The sequence below is a fragment of the Giraffa tippelskirchi genome, chromosome 11, assembly GCF_054371585.1.
Source record: "Giraffa tippelskirchi isolate mGirTip1 chromosome 11, T2T-mGirTip1v1.2.pri, whole genome shotgun sequence".
NCBI classification, from domain to species: Eukaryota; Metazoa; Chordata; class Mammalia; order Artiodactyla; family Giraffidae; genus Giraffa; species Giraffa tippelskirchi.
Window position 1 is genome coordinate 57,894,967 of NC_137285.1, and position 18,888 is coordinate 57,913,854.

The 18,888-nt window shown below is 42.5% G+C and overlaps 1 protein-coding gene and 1 long non-coding RNA gene across 2 annotated transcripts in view; one reads left to right on the forward strand and one right to left on the reverse strand.

Annotated features, from left to right (window-relative positions):
* The window catches only part of NR3C2 (nuclear receptor subfamily 3 group C member 2), a 418,452-nt gene that overhangs the window by 143,693 nt on the left and 255,871 nt on the right, over positions 1–18,888 (reverse strand).
* The window catches only part of LOC145527042 (uncharacterized), a 120,946-nt gene continuing 109,229 nt past the window's right edge, over positions 7,172–18,888 (forward strand). Inside the window, exons 1-2 of the long non-coding RNA XR_014069425.1 lie at positions 7,172–7,234; positions 9,949–10,203. This is a non-coding gene — a long non-coding RNA (uncharacterized LOC145527042). The remainder of the gene's footprint in view (positions 7,235–9,948; positions 10,204–18,888) is intronic.

The window sequence follows — 18,888 nt, forward strand, 5'->3', positions numbered from 1 at the left end:
GCACTCAGAGTTATTAAGCTGGGATATAAGCAGCCCTAACATCAACGCACTTACCAACAGAGTTTCAAAATTCATCAGGTGAAAACTGTCAGGATTAAGGCAAATAAGGGTTAGTCCAAAATCATAGCTGGAGATTTAAAAACCCCTCTCTCAGCAATTGATGGAATAACCACAATGTAGAAAATTAATGAGGATACAGGAGATTTTCAAACATCTTGGTCAGATAACTGAACAATACACGTGTTCTTTTTAAGTACACATGAAGTATTCACTGAGACAGACATATTCTGAGTATGAAACAAATCTAAAATTCTCAGAGGATTGATATACCATGTACAATATATTTGCTGGCCACAAAGGAACTAAATTAGAAATCAAACAACAAAATGATATATAGACAACTCCTATGTTTGATAATTAAGCAACATACTTCAAAAAATGTACGGGTCAATGAAGAAATCACAAGGGAAATTAGTACAGATTTCAAAATGAATGATAACGAAAACAACATAAAACTTATTAAATACATTTAAGCAGTCCTTGTAGAATTTTTAGCTTCATATATGTAGACTAGGAAAGAAGGGTTTAAAATTGATGACTGAAGATTCTAGCTTAAAAAACTAGAAAAACTAAAAGCAAATCAAATAGAAGGAGTGAGATTATAGTGCAGAAATCAATGAAAAAGAAAAAAGCAACAGAGAAAAATCAACAAAGCTAAAAGCTGGGTTTTGGTACAGATCAGGCATCAGCAGACAGGCTGGGAACTCTGTTCCACGTGTACTCACGTGGGGCCCCAGGCTGATGGGAACGGCCACCCCGGTAAGCACTGGGAGTCCGGGCACAGGAGCTGCAGAGTCTGACTTCGGAAGTCCACTGCTCCAGCCTAGAGGGGCAACTCACTCCTCACTGTTCAGATTTAGTCCAATGACCCCACTCAAGCACAAGGGAGACTAGACCTGTAAGCTTACCTCTGATCAGAACACAAAGAGCTGGAAATAAATGAGGAACCTCACTGAAGACTACCTCCATAAAGGGAGAAGAGAAAATAAGATTCAACCTTCATATCACTTCCTCTCAGAAGTATTGCTGCTGCTAAGTCGCTTCAGTTGTGTCCGACTTTGTGCGACCCCATCGATGGCAGCCCACCAGGCTCCTCCGTCCATGGGATTCTCCAGGCAAGAACACTGGAGTGGGTTGCCATTGCCTTCTCCGTCAGAAGCATTAAACTACTTATATTATTGCTTTTGGGGGGACAAATTTTAATGGATGAAGTTGAGGGCCCTTTCTATAAATAGCTAAACTTTTCAAACACTATTGAGAAGCTATCAGCAACTAATGTATTTTTTAAGAAAGAAATCAACATCTCTGGCTATTTTAATAAAGAATATAATCCAGTGACCACTACACCCCTAAGTCCTGAAATCCACAACCTATTTTGTCAATGTCAGTACCCTAATATGCATAACATACTCAAGAATCTGTACCCAAAAAATGGAAGCTAAATAAATTGAAAGCTTAGAGGGGATCATTTTTCCTCATAAAAATTTAGAGAAAGTTTGGTCAGCTACCTGGTAGCAAGCACTGTAATAGATACTCCAAAGGAAAAAAAAAATGCATATTTTCACAACATGGAGAGAAATAAAAGCTTAAAATAAATGGGATATGATTGAAAAATTCCAAAATATTCCTTTAAAGTAAAACTTTTACACAAATGGGCTGAGCATCCATCCGTAGGCACTAAGGCAGTCTATGAGAAACACTATGGACTATTAGTCTACATACTAACTGAGAAAGTAGAGGTATGTACAAACAGTACCCTGCTTGACAAACAGAACTTTTACGTTCATTTGGAATGTGGTATATAGACACAAACCTGCAGTAATGAATACTCACACAAGACCTACTGGCTGGCTTATACTGCACTGGTTTACAAAAGACCCATATAATACACAGATCATTTTTGTCCCATCTCCAGCACCATATCTTTCACACGTAACAATTTAGAGGGGAAGTCTACACTTCCCCTCTACACACGTAAGAGTTTAGAAAAAGACCTCTGAGGGCTTGCAAGAAGGCACTAGAGGATTCTGTGAAAGGTAGAAACAGCTTAAAGCAGGGTAAGAATCCCAAGCCAGATACATGTGCCTTCCTGGTGTCCTAAGTCTTAAATACTTTCCCTGTAAGGCTCACATCACCATCCACTGACATTGGTTAGGTTACCTTAAGTTATAGCCATTGCAGAGTCATTTAGATGTAAAAGCATCTTGTTTAAGAAAGCAATTCTGTCCAGTAGGGCTCAGGGAGTTTTAGCCACTCATCCATCTGTTGTACCAGTTCAAGGTACCTCCTGCCTGACGGAGTGGTTACTTTTAGGAGAAAATGATGCCGTTTTTGAAAATAGAAAGCTGCCAAGGTTAGAGTAAATTTGGATGGGGCACCAGGAAGATTAGTTAGTACAATATTAATTTACAGGGAAACAAGGACTCATATCAAAGGGGAAATACTTACAGACTTAAAAAAAACCAAAATCCAAAACAACCAAAGTTGAGTTCAAAAATTAAAAAAAAGTATCAATTTTCCTGTTTTTTCAACTATGATACTGCTTTTAATTGTAGAATAATTCTGCTTTTTTCAACAATGACATTGCTTTTAACACTGTTTAAATTTTATTCTTTAAAAAGTTACCGAACCCAATACAGTGTCTTTTAAAACTGTCAATCACTGTGAAATCAAGAACCAAATTTTTGTTATACTTGGGCTGATCCCCTATGAGAAAATACAGATTGTATAACATAGGGATCTTGTCTCAAAACATCAATAATGCTAGAATGGAAAGGTGGAAACATGGAAGGCAGCAAGGAAAAGATACGGGGGTGGGGGGGAGGGCAGGGCTTTGTAACCAGATACACCTGGGCACCGATCCTACCTCAATCAGTAGGGAACTATGAGCTTCTTTGCCAAAACAGGTGAACGGCTCTGAACCTCAGTTTCCTGATCTATGAAATGGGCACAGTAACGCCTACTTTGTAGGTTGTTGTGCTAAGCCACTCAGTTGTGTCCGACTCTTTTGCAACCGCATGGACTGTAACAGCCCATTAGGCTCCTCTGTCCATGGAATTCTCCAGGTAAGAATACGGGAGTAGGTTGCCATTTCCTCCTCCAGGCGATCTCCTGACCCACAGATCAAACCTGCGTCTCTTACCTTTCCAGCGCTGGCAGGCAGGTTCTTTACCACTAGCACCACCTGGGAAGCCCTAACAGGTTGTTAGATGGATTCAAATTAATATATATAAACAAGAAGTGCAATGCCTGGCCTGAGGTACGGACTCAGAATAAAAAGGTGATAGTTATCATCCATCATTCATTTGGTTAGCTCAGTCTTTAAAAAAAAAAAAGGTGTGAGAAAATCCAAAGAACAAACACAGTCAAATCTTAATTAAATATAAGTAAGTAAAGAATTTCCTGTTGGAGCAAATATGACCACTGAATTAGGAAGGCTTCTAGATGAAAAGTGTCCACTTGAGACAGGACAAATACTACTCAGCTCTGATCTCATCTTCAAGCCCTAACGTTTTCTAAAAGCTGGCAAGGATGTGAGAATGGAGAACTATATCCTTTAAGGTCAGCACAGGACAAAAAGCTGGGACTCTCTGAGCTGTTTGCAACTCAGCTAAGAATTCTAGATTAGTGCCCCAAACTGTAAGAGTTGTGTAAGATGCTGGAAAGTTATAACTCCCTTGAATTATTGTTCCTCATCTCCCCTGCCTGTTTTCTGTTACAACTTAATATCCAAACTCAGTAGGCACACATGTTTGAGGGCAGACGAAAGGTGAATCTGGGAGACTGAACTCCATTCTGCCTGGTAAGGATAGCAGATACTTAGCAGCAAACAAACTGAGAACAGAAGATCCTCCAGTTCAGTTCAGTCGCTCAGTCGTGTCCGACTCTGCGACCCCATGGACTGCAGCACGCCCTGTCTGTCACCAAGCCCCAGAGCTTACTCAAACTCATGTCCATTGAGTCGGTGATGCCATCCAGCCATCTCATCCTCTGTCATCTCCTTCTTCTCCTGCCTACAATCTTTCCCAGCATCAGGGTCTTTTCAAATGAGTCAGCTCTTCACATCAGGTGCTCAAAGTATTGGAGTTTCAGCTTCAGCAACAGACCTTCCAATGAATAGTCAGGACTGATTTCCTTTAGGATGGACTGGTTGGATCTCCTTGCAGTCCAAGGGACTCTCAAAAATCTTCTCCAACACCACAGTTCAAAAGCATCAATTCTTTGGCACTCAGCTTTCTTTACAGTCCAACTCTCACATCCATTCATGACTACTGGAAAAACCATAGCCTTGCCTAGATGGACCTTTGTTGGCAAAGTAATGTCTCTGCTTTTTAATATGCTGTCTAGGTTGATCATAACTTTCCTTCCGAGGAATAAGCATCTTTTAATTTCATGGCTGCAGTCACCATTTGCAGTGATTTTTGGAGCCCCCCAAAATAAAGACCCTTGCAAAGAACAAAAAGAGGTTCTGGGATTGATTGGTTGATTGATTTTATTGGAGTATAGTTGATTTCCAATGCTGTGTTAGTTTCAAGTATACAGCAAAATGATTCAGTTATACATACATATATTTATTTATTTTGAGATTCTTTCCCCTTATAGGTTATTGCAAAATACTGAGTATAGTTCCCTGTGCTACACAGTAGGCCCTTGTTAGTTATCTGCTTTATACACAGTAGTGTGTATACATTAATCCCAAACTCCCCTTTGGAGACCATAAGTTTGTTTTCTATGTCTGTGATTTAAAATAAGTTCCCAGACCATGATTTAATTCCATTCAGCAAAGATATCTAAATGAAGATATAAAGAAGTAACACATGTTCCATTTCTTCCAAGACCTTACTTTCTAAAGGCTGGGAAAATTTAAATGATTAAGAGAAATCACACGGTACTCTTGTGACTTTAAAGGCAGAAAAGATTATACCTGAATGGGGAGATGAGGAAGGTTTATAGAAGGAGAAAGCATCTGATGTAAGCCTTGAAGAATGCTGTGGTTTTGAAACACGGAGAGGACAGACACACAGGCATCCGCAGCAAAGGATGAGCACAGAGGAGGGCAGAGACACAGCTCCATGTTCAGTGAGCAGCTGCTCTGGCAGGTGGGTGCCCAGGAGCGCAGGGGCTCAGAGGAGGAGCCAGCGGCATCTACACACACCAGTGACCAGAGGGCGACCCGGGGCTGTCAGCCCCTAGGGCTCCCGAGCCCTGTCTTCCCTTCTGGGGTTCAGACCCACACTAGCACCTACCTGTGGAATACCCCACCTGAACGCCTGACACTTTAAGCTTAACAACCCTACCACTCACACAGCCCCCTTCCAGCCTCCCCAAAATCCTTATCCTTAAAGCTACAACCAGTGGTCACAATCAGGAGCCGCCTGGTTTACACCCCACTGCCTGAAATCCTCACAAGATCCCCATGATCCTTCCCTCAAGCTTTCCTTGCATCCTCTCCATGTTCACCAGGACCTTCGCCCCTTTTCTCAGGCCCTATTGGTTGAACTTCTGGAGTTTGGATCCTTGCTTACTACTTGTATGACCTCAGACGAGTGACTCATCCTTTCTGTGCATCAGCTTCCTCCTTTGTTAAATGGGAATGATCCAGGGGTCTATCTCATGAGTTCCCCCGAAGATGAGTCCCCCAGACATGGCACTGGGAACAGTCAGTGGCCTCCAGGAAGGATGTAATGACTGCTGGCAGTTATCACTGTATGACTGCTATTGTCCCCTGTCTTCATCCATCGTTCCATATTATCTTTATTATCTCAAGGGACTAGTAACAAGTCTACCTGCCACTACTATTTCCCCATTTCTAAATCAAAGACGTCTTAACCTTCAAAAGCTTTCTAAACAACAACAACAAAAAATTAACTCTTACGCAGACCTCAATTTGTTAAAACCAGAAAAGAAGAGCTACTCTGGTTGAAATGAATGCCAGGGAGGCTCCCTGGTGCTGCCCTCCACTTTGTAGCCATCAGTGATCCAGGAGGCACCCCCTGGACCCCCAGGTCTCCTCTAAGCAAATTCTTGATGACAGTTAAGGCAGACTTTAAACCCTTCTCTGTTGCTGTTTTGTGTCCCTTAAAAAAGACAAAAACAAAACTGTCAACTACATTTCACCACAGAATCTTGTTTTCCTTTAAAACCTGTTTTCATGCTCACTGTGCTACGTGAAATGTAATTTTCTTTTTCACACCTTGAAGCTACCAGAGAATTTAACTAAAAGGGACAGTAACATGAAAGAGTTTAATATTTATCAGCCTCTGAATGAAATATTGCTCAATAATTTTGTTATACGCCCGAAGCCGTGAGCAAACCTGATGGTTTTGTTGTTGCCATTCCTTAAAACATAAGAGGCTCAGTATTTTAATGGCAAACCAAACTTTTAAAGGACCCTTTTCACTGAACTACCCTGATGGATGCTTTAGAACAACAAGATCTTACATACTTTTCCAAACATGTCATTCATTTTCAGCCTCAGAAAGTCACTTTGACCAAATTCCTTTTAAAATGAACTTCTTGCTTAAATCTCCTTTTCACATTTAGAAGTCAGAAAGAGAAAAACAAATATTGTACATTAACGCATATATATGGAATCTAGAAAGATGGTACTGATGAACCTGTTTTCAGGGCAGCAATGGAGATGCAGACATAGAGACCAGACTTATGGACAAGGTCTGGGGGAAGGAAGGAGAGGGTGAGATGAATGGAGAGAGCAGCATGGAAGCATATCCGCTACCATATGTCAGACAGACAGCCAATGGAAATTTGCTGGATGACTCAGGGAACTCTAACTGGAGCTGTGTGACCACCTGGAGGAAAGGGTGGGAGGTGGGAGGAAGGCTCAAGAGGGAAGGGACGTATGCACGCCTATGGCTGATTCGTACTGATCTATAGCAGACATCAATACTGTAAGGCAATTATCCTTCAATTAAAAATTTAAAAAATCTCCTTTTCACGGTTAGAGGTCCATTTGTTGTCCAGCTGGAGGACTTCTTTTTTTTTTAAAGCAGTCGACAACTGCCCAGCAACAGCAGCCTGTGTTTGCAGTCGCTATTTTGGGCTACATCACATGACACTTACATAACCTTGTTTAACTGCTCTTGAACTGGTTGGAACAACCTGGGAAACAGATTAGGGCCGTCCCAGCAAATTCACGCAGAGCAGATTCTGATGGGTGAGTTCTCATCCCCCCACCCCACCCCCATCTTACAATGTTGCCTGGTGAGCCAGAGGGTATCCAACAAGAACTGGTTACTCATTGTTCGAGCCAGCTAAAACATTTGATAATTAACTTCCTCTGCTCAGTTGAAACCAGTCTGGTCTGCCCATAATAAACCAATGAACAATGATCCCCTACTGCTGAGCTTTATGAGGGAGCCTGGATTAACAGGCTTTAAAATGCCAGAGGCGGGGGAAAAACTCACTTGAGAAGTAAGTACAGGTTGCCTTTGCCACCTTTAAACACAGATCTTTTGAAGCTGTGATCCGGGGAGTCAAAGATTTTAATTTAGAAGTCAGAATGGACTTATATTTTTTCCCTGTGATATTATAAGAGTTCTTCTCATGTGGGTCAGCACAAGATTCCCAGATAAACATTTTTCTCAGTGTAAAAGTGTTCGTTTTTCATTTAAAAAACATATATATATATGTATATATATATACACATAACTCTAATTATCATGACTTAAATTTTAGGCCTGCTGCCTATTTTAGTAAAAGATAATCAAAGAAAATACTGTACAACAAAAGCCAAGTGCTATATGCTTTTAACCCTGAGAAACATGTTATTATGATGCGTAATAAGAAAAGACAAGTAACTTATCACCATGGAACAAGGAACATTTTTTTTTTCCCCAGGAGGCATGACTTGGATCCTACACATTTAATAGTAGGAATTTAATCTAGTTGTATTTGACTATGCAAAAACATCTGTTATCTAGATAAACTAATATGCTATTCAGGGCAGTGGGCAGGGAACTAACATTTGTTGAATTCCTATTATGTGACAGGTGCTTTCCCAATCATATAATTTAATCTGTGATTTAAAATCCTATGGGGAGGAGGCCCTGGGAGATTGGTCCTATTATCTCCATTTTGTCAATAAAGACACAGAAAGGTTAAGTCATGTGACTAGGGGCTTCCCCGGTGGTCCAGTGGTCACGAATCAGCCTGCCAATGCAGGCGACACCAGTCAGATCCCCAGTCCGGGAAGATGCAAAATGCTGTGAGGCAACTAAGCCTGTGCACTGCAACCACTGAGGCCTGTGCCCTGGAGCCCGTGCTCCACAAGAGAAACCGCTGCAACGAGGAGCCCACGGGCCACAACAAGCAAGGAGCCCCCACTGGCTGCACCTCGAGAAAGGCCGCGTGCAGCAACAAAGATCCACCACAGCCAGAAATAAATAATAATAAATGAATAAATAAAAATAATTTAAATCACGTGACTAGCTTAGCTGGGATTCATGCTTGGAATTCTTTGGTTACAGCACTTTTCTTTCTATGGCTTCATACATATTGGAAGTGTCCTTTAGATATCTATACCTAGAGGGTCATACAGAACACAAACAGGATCTTTGCGGTGGAAAACACTTAGGCTGCCTTGTAATGCATAAGTCTTACATGAAAACATCACTAACCACTCTGACAGATGGACAAAAACCTGCATGAATATAGGTGTACCTGCAAGTCCAAGCCTCTGCTGAAGTATGCTGAGGACAGCAAACTTATACACTGCATGCTGCTGCTGCTAAGTCGCGTCAGTCGTGTCCGACTCTGTGCGACCCCATAGACGGCAGCCCACCAGGCTCCCCCGTCCCTGGGATTCTCCAGGCAAGAACACTGGAGTGGGTTGCCATTTCCTTCTCCAATGCAGGAAAGTGAAAAGTGAAAGTGAAGTTGCTCAGTCATGTCTGACTCTTAGAGACCCCATGGACTGCAGCCCACCAGGCTCCTCATCCACGGGATTTTCCAGGCAAGAGTACTGGAGTAGGGTGCCATTGCCTTCTCCGTACATACTGCATAATCCATCTCTTTTTGCCTGATCCAAACATACCTCTAAACCCCAGACTTCAAAGCATACATGTGCCCAGCCCTGTGGCACTGAAAACTCCTGTGTGCCAGGTTTCTCGTGATCAGATTTCATTCATTCTATTGGCTGAGAATAAGAAAGGCAGGGCAGGATGATGAACCCAATGCTAAGAGTGGGCAGCAGCCATGAAAATACGACAGACGGCATGAGATAGAATTGAAGACTAATGCTTGTTGTGTATCTATATGTTCCAAACTCCCAGGCTGTGAAAGTTACATGCTCTTCTTATTTAATGTTTATGATAACTTTCCTAATAGGTAATACTATCCTCCTGTCCTAGACAAGGAAATAAAGCTAAGCAGCTGTCTTCAGTGCTTCACGTGGCCAGAGGTGATACCAGGATTCAAACCCAGGTCTTACAAGAACCCGTGCTCATCTGGCAAATCATGCAGAAGCAATCTGGAAATCTCAACATGCACAAAAATATCTTAATTTGCTTTCTGAGAAAGCTTTGTACTTATACATTATAACTTTGTACATTTCCTCATTTGAATAAATCACTTAAAATCAAAGAATTTCCCATTTAGAGGACAGCTTAGTCCTTATTTATAGCCAAAATTCAGGACAAGGAAGTCTGTTAACTGTATTAAGAGTTCCTAATGTAGTAATGGGGTTTGGAGTCAGAAACATGTGACGAAAATCCAGACTCTGTCATTCATCAGCCATTTAGTCTTGTATTTTCTCATCCATAAAGGGAGAGCAACAAAACTGATCTCCCAGGGGATTATCAATAATAAATGTGGTGGTGTATTTAAAAAGCCTAGTGCCATGCCTGAACAAAGCTTCTGGTCTTCCCCAAGGTCATGCCCTTAGGGATGGAGATCAGGAAGCCGAGTACTGCTCTTGGAGCAGACTGCTGGGTCCAGTTGGTTTCCCCAAACCCTGACTGCAAGACCCAGGGTTAGCCAGCCTCATGAAGCGTTAAGTCTCCCCATCTGTAAAATGGGGCAGCAATGAAGCCTCTCTCCCCTGGCTGCATTCAGCCCTGTGCACTCCAAACTTGACTTTGAGCAGCAAGGATCCAGTCCCTCTACTCTACACCTGGGCTCTCAGAGGTAAGCCACTTTTCTTCTAATTATGCTCGTGCTTCAGGTTCGCTTTCTGTTACCTGGGTTTATGCCTCCTTCCCATAGGTCCCACTGCCTATTCTGTAGCCTGCACTGTACCCCTAGCTCTTACACACTCAAATTCTTGCAGGGCTTCCCTGGTGGCTCAGATGATAAAGAATCTGCCTGCAATGCAACCTGGGTTCCATCCCTGGGTCGGGAAGATCCCCTGGAGAAGGGAATGGCTACCCACTCCAGTATTCTTGCTGGAGAATCCCATGGACAGAGGAGCCTGATGGGCTACAGCCCATGGGATTGCAAAGAGTTGGACATGACTGAGTGACTAACACTTTCAAATTCCTATAACCCTGGTTCTCTCTGAAGTCCAGCTGAAGACTGGGGCTCTGACACTTGCCTTTCTCAAGAGTCTACCTATCTCTTGATGAACCCTAAGACCGCCATCGATGTCTTGTCCAGATCACAGGGGCCTCTGAGCTCTGCCTCTGGACTGTGCTTCCTTGTAGCACGTGTGCCCAAGCCCCATCACTGTCCTACCCTGGGGAGCAGGCATGGTTTCAAAGCCCAGGACTTTCCAGTTTGCTCCATTATTTCCTTAGTTAATTTCAAAAGATATATGTACTTCCTCTAATTCTCGTTACCATTTCTCTTACACAGAAGAGATAAGACATATATAGAAATATATAACAACATTTAGTTTATCTTTTTTCTCTCTCAAAAAACACAAGCTCGTCATGAGGAACATATCAAAACTGTCATGAGGAACATACCAAATTGCTTTACTCAATCATAAAAGAGTACATAGATGTACAAGCTGATAGCCTATCACTGCAGTCACTTGTAAAGGAGACACATTCATCTTAGTAGCCTGTGTCGCTAGAAACTGTCAGCTGATTTTTAGCTCATTGAGAGAACGTAAAGAGGCTTGGGACAACTGTCTCTATCTCCAGGACTGTCTGGGTCTTCCCCTGATCCTCCAGGACCCCTACTTCCAGGTCTCCTGAAGCTTTAGGTCCTGGGTTGATCCTACTTAAGGCGAGAAGTTTCTAGAACATTTCAGCTCTTCCCTACTCCTGCTTCCCAATCCATGATGCTGGCCCCCTGGGTTGCTCTGAGCTGCACTGCTGCATGTGCGGGCATGCAGGCTAAGTTGGTTCAGTCGTGTCCGACTCTTTCTGACCCTGTGGACTGTAGCCCTCCAGGCTCCTCTGTCCATGGGATTCTCCAGGCAAGAATACTGGAGAGGGTCACCATGCCCTCCTCCAGGGGGTTCCTGACCCAGGGATTGAACCCATGTCTCTTATGTTTCCTGCACTGGCAGGCGGGTTCTTTACTGTTAGTGCCTTGTGGGAAGCACTGCTGTATACTGTTCTTAAAATGGAGCAGGACCCTATGGGGTTTCTGAACATGGAAGCCTTTCTGACTCGTTTCTTGTCTATAAGGCAAAGACTCCAGCCTCCATGACCTTCCCTGAGTTCCAAAGGATTCAAAAAGTTGCTCATCAGGGAAGGGAGGAGATGCAGAGACAAAAGAGGAACAGTCAAGAAACAACAGTGCCGCCTTGGGGCAGGGTCTTGGTTCCTCCTCAAGGTATACATAGAACAATAGCTTGCAGTTCAGTTCAGTCGCTCCGTCCTGTCCAACTCTTTGCAACCCCATGGACTGCAGCACACCAGGCCTCCCTGTCCATCACCAACTTGTGGAGTTTACCCAAACTCATATCCATTGAGTTGGTAATGCCATCCAATGATCTCATCCTCTGTCGTCGCCTTCTCCTCCCACCATCAATCTTTACCAGCATCAGGGTCCTTTCAGATGAGTCAGCTCTTTGCATCAGGTGGCCAAAGTAATGGAGTTTCAGAATTAGCATCAGTCCTTCCAGTGAATATTCAGGACGGATTTCCTTTAGGATGGACTGGTTGGATCTCCTTGCAGTCCAAGGGACTCTCAAGAGTCTTCTCCAACCCCACAGTTTAAAAGCATCAATTGTGCAGCACTAAGCTTTCTTTATAGTCCAACTCTCACATCCATACATGACACTGGAAAAACCATAGCTGACAAAGTTAGATGGACCTTTGCTGGCAAAGTAATGTCTCTGCTTTTTAATATGCTGTCTAGGTTGATCATAACTTTTCTTCCAAGGAGCAAGCACCTTTTAATTTCATGGCTGCAGTCACCATCTGCAGTGATTTTGGAGCCCCCCAAACTAAATACCTCAACAGAACTAAAGCAAGACCTCAAGTGGGCCTTAGGAAGCATCACTACAAACAAAATAATGGAGATGATGGAATTCCAGTTGAGCTATTTCAAATCCTAAAAGATGATGCTGTGAAAGTGCTGCACTCAATATACCAGCAAATTTGGAAAACTCAGCAGCGGCCACAGGACTGGAAAAGGTCAGTTTTCATCCCAATTCCAAAGAAAAGCAATGCCAAAGAATGTTAAGACTACCACACAATTTGCACTCATCTCACACGCTAGCAAAGTAATGCTCAAAATTCTCCAAGCCAGGCTTCAGAAGTACATGAACTGTGAACTTCCAGATGTTCAAGCTGGTTTTAGAAAAGGCAGAGGAACCAGAGAGCAAAATGCCAACATCTGTTGGATCATCAACAAAGCAAGAGAGTTCCAGGAAAACATCTATTTCTGCTTTATTGACTATGCCAAAGCCTTTGACTGTGTGGATCACAACAAACTGTGGAAAATTCTTCAAGAGATGGGAATACCAGACCATCTGACCTGTCTCTTGAGAAACCTGTGTGCAGGTCAGGAAGCAACAGTTAGAACTGGACATGGAACAACAGACTGGTTCCAAATTGGGAAAGGAGTACGTCTAGGCTGTATATTGTCACCCTGCTGATTTAACTTATATGCAGAGTACATCATGAGAAACGCTGGGCTGGAAGAAACACAAGCTGGAATCAAGAATGCCGGGAGAAATATCAATAACTTCAGATATGCAGATGATACCACTCTTATGGTAGAAAGTGAAAAAGAATTAAAGAGCCTCTTGATTAAAGTGAAAGAGGAGAGTGAAGAAGTTGGCTTAAAGCTCAACATTCAGAAAACTAAGATCATGGCATCTCGTCCCATCACTTCATGGGAAATAGATGGGGTAACAGTGGAAACAGTGTCAGACTTTATTTTTTTGGGCTCCAAAATCACTGCAGATGGTGACTGCAGCCATGAAATTAAGAGATGCTTGCTCTTGGGAAGAAAAGCTATGACCAACCTAGACAGCATATTAAAAAGCAGAGACATTACTTTGCCAACAAAGGTCTGTCTAGTCAAGGCTATGGTTTTTCTAGTGGTCATGTGTGGATGTGAGAGTCAGACAATAAAGAAAGCTGAGTGCCAAACAATTGATGCTTTTGAACTGTGGGGTTGGAGAAGACTCTTGAGAGTCCCTTGGACTGCAAGGAGATCCAACCAGTTAATCATAAAGGAAATCAGTCCTGAATATTCATTGGAAGGACTGATGTGGAAACTGAAACTCCAATACTTTGGCCACCTGATGTGAAGAACTGACTCACTGGACAAGACCCTGATGCTGGGAAAGATTGAAGGTGGGAGGAGAAGGGGACAACAGAGATGAGATGGTTGGATGGCATCACCGACTTGATGGACTTGTGTTTGATTAAGTTCCAGGAGCCTGGCGTGCTGCCGTCCATAGAGTTGCAGAGTAGGACACGACTAAGTGACTGAACTGCATTGAACTTACAGAACTAAAACAGCCAACAAATGCAAGATGCTAGCATTCTTTATTCCAGAGAAGATCAGAGTTTGATAATCTCAAGAAGCTTATCAGGAGACCACTGGAGGCCAAAGGAGAGCAAGTCCTGCACACACCCTAATCTTATTTGCAAGCCTACCCTGAACCATTGCTATAAAACTCTTCACCAAACCCTCCCAGGTTGGGACACACAGTTCTGGAGCCACGAGCCTACTGTGTCCCCCTTTGCCTGGCAAAGCAATAAACCTATTCTTTTCCACATCACCCAGAACCCTGTCTTTAAAATTCAATTTGGCATCTGAGCAGAGGCTGAATTTTTTGGCCTCATCCTCTCACTGGACAAGAGTTTCCCAGGCCTAAGCTTCCCTACTGGGTCTCATGTCCTAAGTCAGCATGGCCTCTCTGTTTCCCATCCTCTTCTCCCCAGAGGAGGGCCTGGTAGTCAGTCTAGAGGATGGTCCCTTTTTTGCTAGCAGGGAATGAAAGTGGGCACAGAGACTGCTTTGGGGGGGATGCCTGACTAATCCTGACTTTCTTAAGTTTTCTCCAGCAGTATCTGGACCCAAGCCCAGTGCATCATAACAAGGCAATTTGCTTCCCCACTAGTCAGTGTCCCTATGCATACTCCGAATGGGAGAAAAAGAACTCGCGTCTGAGGCAAGGTTGGGCCTTGGCAGTAGTGCCCATCTGAGCTACTTTGCCTGCGATCTGTCGTGGCTGTTGTGTCCTTGCTTACCCCTATATCCTACAGTGTGGCTTAAGTGCCACAAACCATGGGTAAAATTCCAACACTGTAACTGTCTACTTGGATTCTTCTTCTTAAGCCCTGTTCGTTTGCTCTGCAATCTCCAAGGCATCACATCATCCATTTTCCTGCACTGAGCCTGGGGACTGCACACTCCTCCACTTTCAACCTTTTCAATCTATCCTAGGATGTGTTAGAAGTACACGGTCATGCTGTAAGGATGAAGAAATCCTAAGCTATAAAAAGGGCAAAGCAATCATGATGTGGCTTTTAAGCCTTTACTGTCCACAAGGACCAAAAAATTATCACGTTACTATGTTCAGTGTTTTCATACATAAGTTCCTGTGCAAGATCTGTAAATCACTATCATGCTGGTGATTGTGGTCCAGTTATAGCCTTTCTACATTCCTTCTCTTCTCTGCAAAGTGTTGACATGGCTTTAGATGATTTCCACTGTCTCTGTCCCTCTCTCTCTTGGCTTCTATGGTCCAAAAGAACAACTGCTGAGGGAAAGATATAATGTCAGCATTAGAATGAATAGACAGTAAACAGGGCAACGGAGTCACACCCTGTGGCCCGTGTAAATACAGAGTAGCTGGCAAAGCCGACTAATAGCAAATTGCTAAAGACAGGAGAGGGAGCTGCAATCAACATCCTTATCCCACATAAGAGTCTTAGAATTGCAAATGAGTTAAAAGAACTCAAAAGCAGTCACTATGGCCTTTGATGAGAAAGGCAGTCAAAGATACGGGAAATTACTTTTATTTTTGGAAAATAACTTCTAAGCAAAGTACTCCAGGAGATAAAAAACAAACAAGGTTGTAGATATTCATTCGTGTACAGGTGTCTATTCAGACATATATTTTAAGTAACTGCAACAGGGTTGAAAGATAAAAAGACATCAAACTACAGACTTGAAGCTCTGTTCTTAAAAAACATCATGGACTATAGGCTGCCAGGCTCCTCTGTCCATGGAGTTTTTCAGGCAAGAATACTGGAGTGGGTTACCATTTCTTCCTCCAAGGGAATTTCCTGATCCAGGGTTCGAACCCACATCTCCTGCATCTACTGAACTGGCAGGTGGATTCTTTACCACTGAGTCACCTGGGAAGCCCCTGCCTCGTCCATGGTGAGTGTTAAATATACATGACAGGAGTTTACATCCTCACCCTCTTGAGGAGCGTGCAGATCTCTTGTTTAGCAAGGGGCTCGTACCTGGGGCAGGACTGCCCCCCCTTCTCAGCTAATGCACCAACCCTGTGCTGTGAACTGCTGTTTCCTCCCAAACCTTGCAACGCCCAGGCTGGCAGAGTAGTAGGAGTTAATGTATAAAACCCTGCCCTGGAGGAGTCTTTACTTATCGTATCACCATATAATAAGGCTAATACACACAGGAAGTCAAGAAAATACCTGAAACTGAAGAAGTTCATTTGAATGAAATGAAAAAAAAAATTTTTTTTAAGTACATTTTGACTATTTTCAGTGGTCTGCAACAAGATGAAAAAAAAAAATCCTCATTTAACCAAAGTTTAATCTTAGGATACAAAATGATTTCTGATAAAACAGAAGTATTTTCTAATTGCTTGGTTTTAGCCTCTCTCTCTTTATATGCACCTACTGTGTGACAGACGTCATCTGTATCAAGCACACAATGGCTTTAAGGAAAAATACCTACTCACAAGGTGTTCACAGAACTATGTACACTTACGATTAAGGTATAAAAAGTGCTATGAATCTCATACCTGTCAGAATGGCCATCATCAAAGAGATGAGAGATAATGAGGAGCAGAGAAAAGGGGACCCTTGTGCTCCCTTGATGGGACTGCAATTGGTACCGCCACTATGGAAAACGGGAGTTTCCTCAAGAAATTAAAATAGAAGTGCCACACAATTAGCAATGCCACTTCCAGGTATTTATCCAAAGGAAATGAAATCACTGTCTTGAAGAAATATCTGTACTCCTATGTTCACTGCAGCATTAGTCAGAAGCCAAGGTATGGAAACAACCTAAGTGTTGACAGATGAATGAATGGTTTAAAAAAAAAAAAGTGAGATACATACACACACAATGGAATATTATTCAGCCTTATAAAAGAAGGAAATTCTGCCATTTTCAACAACATATATGAACCTAGAGTGCATCGTATCACTACACTATGAGAAAAATAAATCAGAGAAAGACAGTTACTGCATGGTGTCACTGATACGTGGAGTTACAGAAAAAACAAACTCATAGACACAGAAAGGAGAATGATAGTGGCCAGGGGCTAGGAGACAGGAAAATAGGGAGAGTCTGGTAAAAGAGTACAAATGTTCAGTTATAAGATGAATAAGGTCTAAGGATTTAACATACAGTATGGTGGTTATAGAGCAGGGCATGGCAACCCACTCCAGTATTCGTGCCTGGAGAATCCCCATGGACAGAAGAGCCTGGTGGGCTACTGTCCATGGGGTCGCAAAGAGTCAGACATGACTGAGCAACTAAGCACATGGTGATTATAGCTGATAACACTGTATGGCATAAATGAAATTTGCTGAGAGTAGAATCTAAGAAAAGAAAAAAAATCTTAAAAGGGTAAGTATTCAAGGTGATACAGTTGTCAATGAACTCAATGGTGGGAGTTCTCTCATAATGTATACATCCATCAAATCATCATGCTGTTCATTTTAAATAATTTTAAATATATTACAAATTCATTTGTCAGTTGTTCCTCAACACTGAAAAGAAAGTGTTAGGAGATCACAGAGAAGGAAGAACTTAATGAGAGAAGGAGGGGATACAGCAATATGGGGGCAGAGAGGCTTGATGAAGAGGTCATTTTTTATTTAGACCTTAAAGAAGAAATGCAGTTTCCCCGGGCTGGGAAGGGAGAGGTGACGCTTTCTTTCAGACAAGTTCATATCTCCCTAGTTAGGGTCACAGGTGCTTTGACGCGGTCTCACAGCACAAGTAGAATGCCCTCTACCCAGGACTTGGAATGAATCAGTAAAATAACTGGATGGTGACATTCAATGACATCATGGGATTAACTTTAACATCAGTATCATAAAGATATCCACAAAATGTGAGTATATGAAGACAATCATATTGCCAAATCCAAGGGAAAACAGAAATTGTCCCTGACAAGATTCTGAAGTCTAAGGACGTCTAACAAAAGGGGAGCAACTGAGCCCCTAAACTGACGGCATTCCTGTGTAGGTCTGCAGTCACATGACAGCTTACAAGGATCAGTTTTCCACTTTAATATTTATAGTACTCTGAGCTGAATATGTTTCTCTCATATGAAATTAAAGCTGAGCATTATTATGCAGCAGTTCTGAAGAATATGGTCTTTCACATGTACTCAACCTTTAAGTCAATACAATCTAATGGTTAAAGAAGACGTTACGTTTCAGACAGCCATTCTGCCTAAAAATACTCTAAACTATTTAAATTGAATTCTGATTAAAGATAAAATGAAATCTTCTTCAATAGGGCATGCAAGGGTCTCAGAATTTTTGCAAATGAGATCTTTGTAATCTGATTCTCTTTCACCCAGTAAAACCACAGAATGAATATGCTATGAAGCCACAGTCACTGTGACTATGGAATACTTTTCAACTCACATAGATAGCCCTCTTGTTCTTGAACTCTTAGGAGGCAGAAGAAAATGGTACAAATGGCTCTCTTTGAAGCTTGAGTCCCAGGTACTACATTCAATTGTTGAATTGAAAGTTTTGTTCCTTATTGAAGAAAATAGAGAGCTTTGGTCTGTTTATTTTAGAAAATTATATCATTTTAGAGCTGGAGGGAAATAGTTCACTCCAACCGAGGGCTTACCCAAGTCACAGGGATAACAAGATGTGTGTGTGTCACTCAGTTATGTCCGACTCTTTGCAACCCCGTGGACTGTAGCCTGCCAGGCTCCTCTGTCCATGGGGTTTTTCAGGCAAGAATACTGGAGTGGGTAACCATTCCCTTCTCCAGGGCACCTTCCTGACCCAGGGATCGAACTCAGGTCTCCCACATTGCAGGTAGATTTTTTACCATCCGTGCCACCAGGGAAACCCATGCAGGACTTATTTGCCTATTTTAAAAAAATAACTCAGCTTCCTCCATTTATTTAACTGCATTGAGTCTCATTTTATTCACCAGTAAAATAAAGACAGTAACGCTAACTTCATAGGGTTGCAATGATATAATGCAAGCACATGCCTA